This window comes from Malaclemys terrapin, chromosome 7 (genome assembly GCF_027887155.1).
Source record: "Malaclemys terrapin pileata isolate rMalTer1 chromosome 7, rMalTer1.hap1, whole genome shotgun sequence".
Classification (NCBI taxonomy): Eukaryota; Metazoa; Chordata; order Testudines; family Emydidae; genus Malaclemys; species Malaclemys terrapin.
This window is the reverse complement of record NC_071511.1, coordinates 21,156,997-21,165,576: the sequence shown is the minus strand read 5'-3', so window position 1 is coordinate 21,165,576 and position 8,580 is coordinate 21,156,997.

The following is an 8,580-nucleotide window of genomic DNA, read 5'->3' as shown; positions in this document are numbered from 1 at the left end:
CCCGAGTGCAGACCACCCTGTGTCGATGAGAGGGCTTCTTCCTTCAACACCTTGACTGAAGCGCTGCAAAGGCGCAGTTGCACCAGTGACGCTGCAGCGCTGTAAGTGTAGCCAAGCCCTCAGCCTGCCCTGAGACCAAACTTAGTCCTTTCCCCAACTGGGTAACCGTGCAAAGTATAGGGGAAACGGAGGCACTCATAGGCTTCAGAAAAAATCTTACCAAAAATGCTCACTTCATCACAGTAGGTAAGGTATAATGTGATTTTCCAATATGGTTATAGGATGCTTCTCAGAAGAAAATCTATCTAGAACCCAGCTATATTTACATACAGTTGCATCTACAACAGATTCAGCAGTGGTATGGACAGGGCCTCGGTGTTTGAAGGAGGATGATTAGAATGTGGTTTAATGAGGCTATGAGCCAAGGTTACGATAACTACCCCTGTGATAGACGGTTTTTCAAAAAGAAACTTATTCTAAGCAAGGAACCAGGGCCAGCTCCAGGCACCAGCAAAGGAAGCAGGTGCTTGGGGCGGCCAATGGAAAGGGGCGGCACATCCGGGTCTTCGGCGGCAATTCAGCAGGGGGTTCCTCAGTCCCTCTTGGAGGGAGGGACCGGGCCCCGAATTGCCACTGAAGAATGAAGCGGCGCGGTAGAGCTGCCGCCGAAGTGCCACCAATCGCAGCTTTATTTTTTATTTTTCTTCGCCACTTGGGGTGGCAAAAAAGCTGGAGCCGGCCCTGCAAGGGACTATAGTAAAAATTAATCCATGGCTACCCACAGGGCATTGAGTGGCAGGTTCTCACATCTCTCAAAATTCAATCCATACTTGGCTGCACCTGTCTCGCCATAACAAGCCATAAACTTCCAGTCTCTATGGTATTAGGTTGCCTGGCAACAGTGCCTCTTCTCTGAATCCAGTCTTCTTATACCGGGTCATTAAAACCCTTTTGGTTTTTATCTATGCAGCATCAAATATTCCCTTTACTAAGCAAAAATGACAATCGCCACTGCCAGGAGCGACTCTAGCTTTTTTGCCACCCCAAGCACGGCAGGCAGGCTGCCTTTGGCGGCATGCCTGTGGGAGGTCCCTGGTCCCGCGGATTCGGCGGCATGCCTGTGGGAGGTCCGCCGTTCCTGCAGCTTTGGCATACCCGCCGCTGAATTGCCGCCGAATCCGTGGGACCGGTGGACCTCCTGCCTGGGGCTTGCCGCCCCAGGCACGCACTTGGAGCACTGGTGCCTGGAGCCGCCGCTGGCCACTGCAGACCTTTTTATCCGTTTGGATTGCTTCATCTCTCTGCTCATGCACAGAGTTGGCTGCAGGAAGTTCTGCTGCACGTGTGATCAGAGTTCCATTTTCATGTCTGGTTTTCTTTTGCTTTCACTGACGATGAGCATAATGTGAAAATGGGACCCCGAGCCTGATAAAGGCATGTGGATTTCTGAATCGCCATTGCTTTGGTAAAGCACTTCTTCCTTTGAGGCAGTTGTTTTGCATGTGGGAGGTGCTTGGCTGGCAGTTCAAGACCATGACCCTTCAGGACAGCAAAACCATTTAACCCAGAGAGCAGTGGGAAATTCTCACTGCTTAATTTATTTTAGATTTTATACTGTGAGTGTATTTATTGCTCATAAAACGGAAGGCCCGAGACCTATGGCTAAAGCCAGCTGCAATGTGGGCAGGGTGTGTACCCCTATGCAGCTATTGTAATGCACCGTGTTCTTGACTTGCTCCACCCCCTGCTTTTCCAATTGCAAGCTGCTGCACAGCTCTGCCAATGAACCGGAGATTGCAGCATACATTCATATTCATTTTTGGGCACCACCATCTCTGCTGTGTTTCCCTATCGCTATCTGTGCATTACCTTCGGTTCCAGTCCCAGGCCCTAAACAGCTCTACCAATCCACCTCAGCGTCCCCTACTACTCCGTTCCTGTGCCCTCTGCCTCCACACACGGCTCTGCCAAAGCACCTCTCTTCTGACCTACCAGCCCCCTGCTATTCAGTCCTGCTGTCTTTGCTGAGACTGAGTATCAGGACACCATTCATTTAACCTTTATTATGCATTATGAAATGCTTTACAATTATATTCTCTCTATCTGGGGGGGAGTCGCAGAATGCATATGGATAGCTAAAAATCACAGAGTAAAAGCTATCAGAAGGGTTAAAACTTCAATTCAGAGATCTATGTTTATGCAAGAGAGGATAGATCACTAACATCTAAATCCATGTGCGGCGATGCATTTCCTGAATTTCATACGCTGCTTTGCATGTTAGTAACGTCTGTCTGGCTGCCTTTCTAACGTGCCCACCAGAGTGCCTCGGCATCATGTGTATTATAGGTGGCACGGGTAGCTCTATCTATAGGTGAAGTTTTCCAATACTTCCCATTATAAGAATCCATCTTCAGTTGCTTATAACTCTGCCAAACTTTAATCATTTGGGCTGAAATTTTCCATGCTGAGTGTCTACCTCTGGCTGAAATTTTTGGAAAATTTCAGCAAAAATGGTTCAGCCATTTCTGAGAACAAGATTAGGGGGAAATATGTTGCTTTGCCCATGTTAATGAATTAGTTGTAAGAAATTGTTTTAGAAGCTCTAGTGCCTCCATGCTTTGGATCAGGGACTTGAAACATGGCAGGGGTGGGGGTCTTCCTGGTGTTAGGGTTGCGCCTTTTGCTGTTCCCATGAAAAAGTGCCCAAATTTGGCCTCTGAAAAATCACAGTTTGCACATGCTCAGTAGAGACTTATTAGAGTTTGGCAGCCAAATTAAATTAAGGTTCCATTTACACTGGGCAACTTCCATCCCGGAGCTGGGCAGGACTTTCCCTGCAATTGCTGCTGTCAGCTGCTGTGATGCTGGGCAATAGGGAGACTCTGTCTCCTGTGCTGTCAATGATCTCCCTTTTACAAGCTCTATCGCCAGCTTCACCTATAATTCAGAATATCACTATAGCATCTCTCTCCATCCAGGGTATTTCTATGGCACCAATCACCAGAGCATCAGAATGACATCTTCTGTGTCTGGAGAAGGTTCAGACTCTCTTTCTTCCTTTGCTTGAAACTGCTTTTCAGGGGCTGGTCACTGGGTGGTTTTCTTCCAGCGAAAAGTTGTTGAGCCATTTTGCAGCCAGAGGCGTTCTAGTGGGCAGGTCTGTGCAAGAGTTTCGCCCATTGAGGGGGAACCCAAAACTCTGGTGGGTAAGTAAAGGAGGAAATGGTTATTTTTTTTTCAAATATTTTGTTTAATGTAATTTAAAATCATCAATGTGGGCATTCAAACCTGTTGTGGGAGCCAATGGGAGCTTTCCCTGCCTGCAGTCTGCAGGCTTAGCTGCATTTTTCTTTTATTGATATGGGATCTCCAACAGGTGTGTTGTTTTTAAAGTATTTCAGGTCTCCATCAGGATTCCCCTATCTATCTGGTTTCTACCGTACTAATTGTCTCTGCAACTGGAGTGGACAGAAAGCTTTTCTAGCTAGGCCTGAGTGCAGGGCCGCCCACTTGCCCCCACTCTGGGTGGCCCTGCCTGAGTGCAGCCAGGCCCGCTTAACTCTGCAGCAAAACGAAAACATTTTGCAAAGTGCCATGCTTCTTTTGCAGCCTGATTTGTACCCAAATATTACTGATTTTCCTATTAATTTCATTTGGTGACCCCTAGCTCTTGTGTTATGAGAAGGAGTAAATAACACTTCCTTATTTACTTTCTCCACACCAGTCATGATTTAATAGACCTCTATCATATCATAATCATATCATACCTCTTAGTCGTCTCTTTTCCAAGCTGAAAAGTCCCAGTCTTATTAATCTCTCCTCATATGGCAGCCATTCCATACCCTTAATCATTTTTGTTGCCCTTCTCTGTACTTTTCCCCCCAATATATCTTTTTTTAAGATGGGGTGACCAGAACTTCACACAGTATTCAAGGTGTGGGCGTACCATGGATGTATATAGTGGCATTAAGATACTTTTTGTCTTATTTTCTATCCCTTTCCTAATGGTTCCTAACATTCTGTTCACGCTTTTGACTGCCATTGCAAGCTGATCAGATGTTTTCAGAGAACTAGCCATGATGACTCCAAGATCTTTCTCTTGAGTGGTAACAGCTAATTTAAACCTCATCATTTTGTATGCATAGCTGGAATTATGTTTTCCAATGCGCATTACTTTGCATTTATCAACACTGAATTTCATCTGTCATTTTGTCGCCCAGTCATCCAGTTTTGTGAGATCCCTTTGTAACTCTTTGCAGTCTATTTTGGATTTACCTAACTTGAGTAATTTTGTATCATCTGCAACCTTTGTCACCTCACTGTTTACCCCCTTTTCCCAGATCCTATTAATATGTTGAACAGCACTGGCCCCAGTACAGATCCTTGGAGGACCCCCTATTTACCTCTCTTCACTGTGAAAACTGACCATGTATTCCTTCCCTTTATTTCCTATCTTTTAACCAGTTACTGATCCATGAGGGGACCGTCCCTTTTATCCCATGACTGCTTAGTTTGCTTAAGAGTATTAGATGAGGGACCTTGTCAAAGGCTTTGTGAACGTCCAAGTACACTATATCCACTGGATCATCCTTGTCCACATGCTTGTTGACACCCTCAAAGAATTCTAATTGATTTCTCTTTACAGAAGCCATGTTGATTCTTCCCCAACATATCATGTTTATCTAGGTGGCTGATAATCCTGTTCCTTGCTATAGTTTCAACCAATTTGCCGGGTACTGTAGTTAGGCTTATCAGCCTCTACCCAGGATTGCCTCTTGGGCCTTAATCTAAACCAGCGGTTCTCAAACTTCATTGCACCACGACCTCCTTCTGGCAACAAAAATGACAACAGGAGTGGGACTGAAGCCTGAGCTTGCTAGCCGCTCTGAGTTGAGGGGCCCAAAGCCCAAGCCACACCTCTCCAGACGTGGGGGGGGAGGGCAAAGCCAAAGGGCTTCAGCCCCAGGCAGGGGCACGTAACCTGAGCCCTGCTATCCAGGGCTGAAGCCACCTAGGCGGTGGGACATGGGCTTCAGCTTTGGCCCCAGGCCCAGCAAATCTAATGCCAGCCCTATTAAAATCAAAGCAATAGGTTACATACCACAGTTAGTAGTTTTGTGATTTCAGCTAGGAGTTCCTCCAGAACTCTTGAGTGAATACCATCTGGTCCTGGTGACTTATTACTGTTAAATTTATCAATTTGTTCCAAAACCTCCTCTACTGATACCTCAATCTGGGCCGGTTCACCAGATGTGTCACCAAAAAGAATGGCTCAGTTGTGGGAATCTCCCTCACATCCTCTGCACTGAAGACAGATGCAAAGAGTCCACTTAGCTTCTCTGCAATGGCCTTATCTTCTGTGAGTGCTCCTTTAGCACCTCGGTCGTTCAGTGGCTTCCTCTTGCATGTACCACTGCAATCTCCATATTTAAAGAATGGGTTTGTTACACTGCCAATGGCTTGGCGTGCTAAGGAGACAAGGCACTCACAGGCTCTGAAAAGAGATGGGGCAGCACCTCGAATTGTTCTGTAGTTGACCCACAAGCAAGGGAGATATGCTGTGGAAGATGGGTCAGTCTGCTGGTAGCTTTGAAGAGTAGAATATGGAGCAATGGGGAAGGATTCACCCTCTCCCACAAAAGTACTGGGTAGGTTCTATGAATGTGTTTTCCATCCCCATGAAAAGCCCAAGCGAAGTCTCTGTGGCTGGGGGTCAGTAACAATGACAGTGGAGCAAAGATCATTCTGGATCTTTACCCTGATTAAGAGAGGGCTCTGGAGCTGCTGACTCACCGCTGTCTCTCTGCATTCATACTACCCTCAGTGGGATTTCCACAGCACTCCTCTACTTATCCACTTAATGCAGGGGAGGAGGGGGGTGGAGATGACTTGAGCGGCCATTCTCAGGATCAGACAGTTTGGGTGGGGCTTTCATCTGTTAAATTGGTTGTTTCAGTCTCTCCCTTTTGTATCCAGAACCACTGCAGATGGATACGCACATGACAGCGAAGAGAGCTTCAGGGAATGGAGCAGTTTGGAAAACACAATACACTGGTAGACTTAGTCATGATCAACCTAATCAATTACTATCTCTTTACACCTATTTTACATATCACAAACTCCCCCCACCCTCTCCACACAGAGACATGTATACATCCCGTCAAGGGGTAATTTTCCCTTGCTCATTGCTAGAATGCTGTGAGATTAAATCCCTGACAGGACCTGAGATCCAGAACCTTATACCTATTCCCAACACTGCAGTTCTAAACAGCTGAATCCTGAGCTGTTCCAACTCCGCATCTCTGGTGGAAGTTAAAAAGCACAAGGACAATTTTTGCTAAGAGCTGGGCCAGCATGCCTTCTCTAGATAAAATGCTTTCTAATGTCCAAGCCTGTATAGGAGCTAGAGCTGATGGAATCTATCCAGTCAGGCTACCTGAAGCCAGGACATAATTTCATGCTATTACCAGGCTATTCCAGCGGGCGATGAGCAGTCGGTGCCAGTCCTCCATTGTGCCTGGCCACGGTGGGCCTTGAGATCAGTGTGTAATAACCCAGAATAGCCACTGAGATTCCTTTCCTGCACCCCAGGAGAGGGTCTTTGTAGTTAACTCCTTCCCCTGACCCACATCCCAGCTAGACAAATATCTGAGGTGCGAGTTAACTCCTTCTTAGCAGTCTCAAAAGGCTTGTAGACACAATCTCCAGGTAGTGACACAAACCAGCAAAACATCAGAGACATTCAAGGTTGTCTGAATGTCTTTCTTAGCTCTCCATATTGTTCTTCAATATTACTCTGTGTGTGTGTGTGTGTGTGTGTGTGTGTGTGTGTGTGTGTGTGTGTGTGTGTGTGTGTGTGTGTGTGTGTGTAAGTGGAAAATTGTATACAAAATCTAGATTAAAAGGTTGCAAAGTCAAACACTCAGGAGTTAGGGAATGCCAGAATTAAGGTTGCTTGAGCAAGCTTAATTCATCCCCTTTGTGCATACGTATTAGAGGTCTTTAATTACATGATGGCATGCTTTAAAAAAAAAATTGGATGGTTTCTCATGGATACAGCAAAAGGTGAATACCTAACACACAGCCCACTTCCCTGCCAGTTTTCAAGACCTTGCTCCAAAGCAAGGAGACACTAGAGCTTCTAATTGAAATGGTTGTAAAAACTTTTTAATATGGGCAAAACAACTTCCTCCCTCCCACCCCCCGCTTTTGTTTTCGGAAACACGAAACATTTTAGCTGAAACTTTTCAGAAAAGAAAAAAAAAAGCCTGAGGCAAACACCTGGCTTGGAAAATTTCAGCCTAGATCATTACAGTTTTGGCAAAGTTATAAACAACTGAAAACACGGTTGCAAAGGTTTGGTCAACCTTAACTATATGTGGTTCTACCAACTCCTCCTAAGAGATACTAGGCTCTTCTTTATTGCTCTATAAATGTACAAAGAAATAAAATACAGTTTAGGATAATCTGCTGCTTGTTTTCCATGAGGAGAACTCCCTTCAGACATGTGATTAACAGATTTCCTTTTCAGCAAATGTGTGTGTGTAGAGAGAGATTTCCCTGGCCAGACTCTCAGCTGTGTAAATGGGCGTAGTCATGCAGCAATTTACTCCAGCTGAGTATCTGGCTCTTAAATTGTATGTTCTAAACTAACAGTTCTGAGCGTGCACATGAATGAATGAAGGAGTCCCACTTTTGGGGGCAAACGCTCTCTCTCGTTTAGTCATATCCAGCTGGAGCCAAATCATTTCAAAGCAGTGTGCTTAAGTCATGTATCATTTAGACAAAGCTTACGGTTTCACCTCAGAGGCCTCTTTCCCTTCTATGGACTCTTTTAACTCAAACCACTATTCTGGGCTTGAAAGAGAGAATTCCCTTGTCCAAACATGCTGGAATCCTGTTAGCTGTGTCAGCACTGGCAAAGCAGCTGTGCAGATGTTACCTGCGAGCATTGGGCAGGAGCAAAATGTTTCAACTCCCTTTCTGTGCTGTCCCTATATTGGGATCCTGCAAGGTGCCAACTGCCGCCTTCTGATTCTGGCTGCCATATGAATACAAAAGGGTGACCAGATGTCCCGATTTTATAGGGACAGTCCCGATATTTGGAACTTTGTCTTATATAGGTGCCTATTACCCCCCACCCCCTGTCCTGATTTTTCACACTTGCTGTCTAGTCACACTAAACTAGACTGGAAGCCTTGGAGATTTGAATGTATCCATATAATAGGTGCAGAAGAGGCAGCAGACAACCCCCACCAGCGTGCTTTGGTTGTGGTCTCCTCAGAGCTGTCATTGTTGTCCCCTAGGGGGTTGCTGGGGTGCTGTAGTGCACACCAGCCATTCTTCTGGCAAAGCGCAGTAGATCACTTGTTTGCTCCGCAGGACCTGGCTTTGCACATAATCCATATTTCTACATTGTCCTTTGACCCCCCACAGAATGACTGTGGTCAAAGGAAAAGAGCTGTCACATCAGATGATCATTAGTTAAGGAGACCTCAGACGTGCTTAGTGATAGCAAAATGTTCCCAGAATGTTGGGAATCTGTGTGTGGACCTAACTGCAGCTCTAGCAATTTTAAGA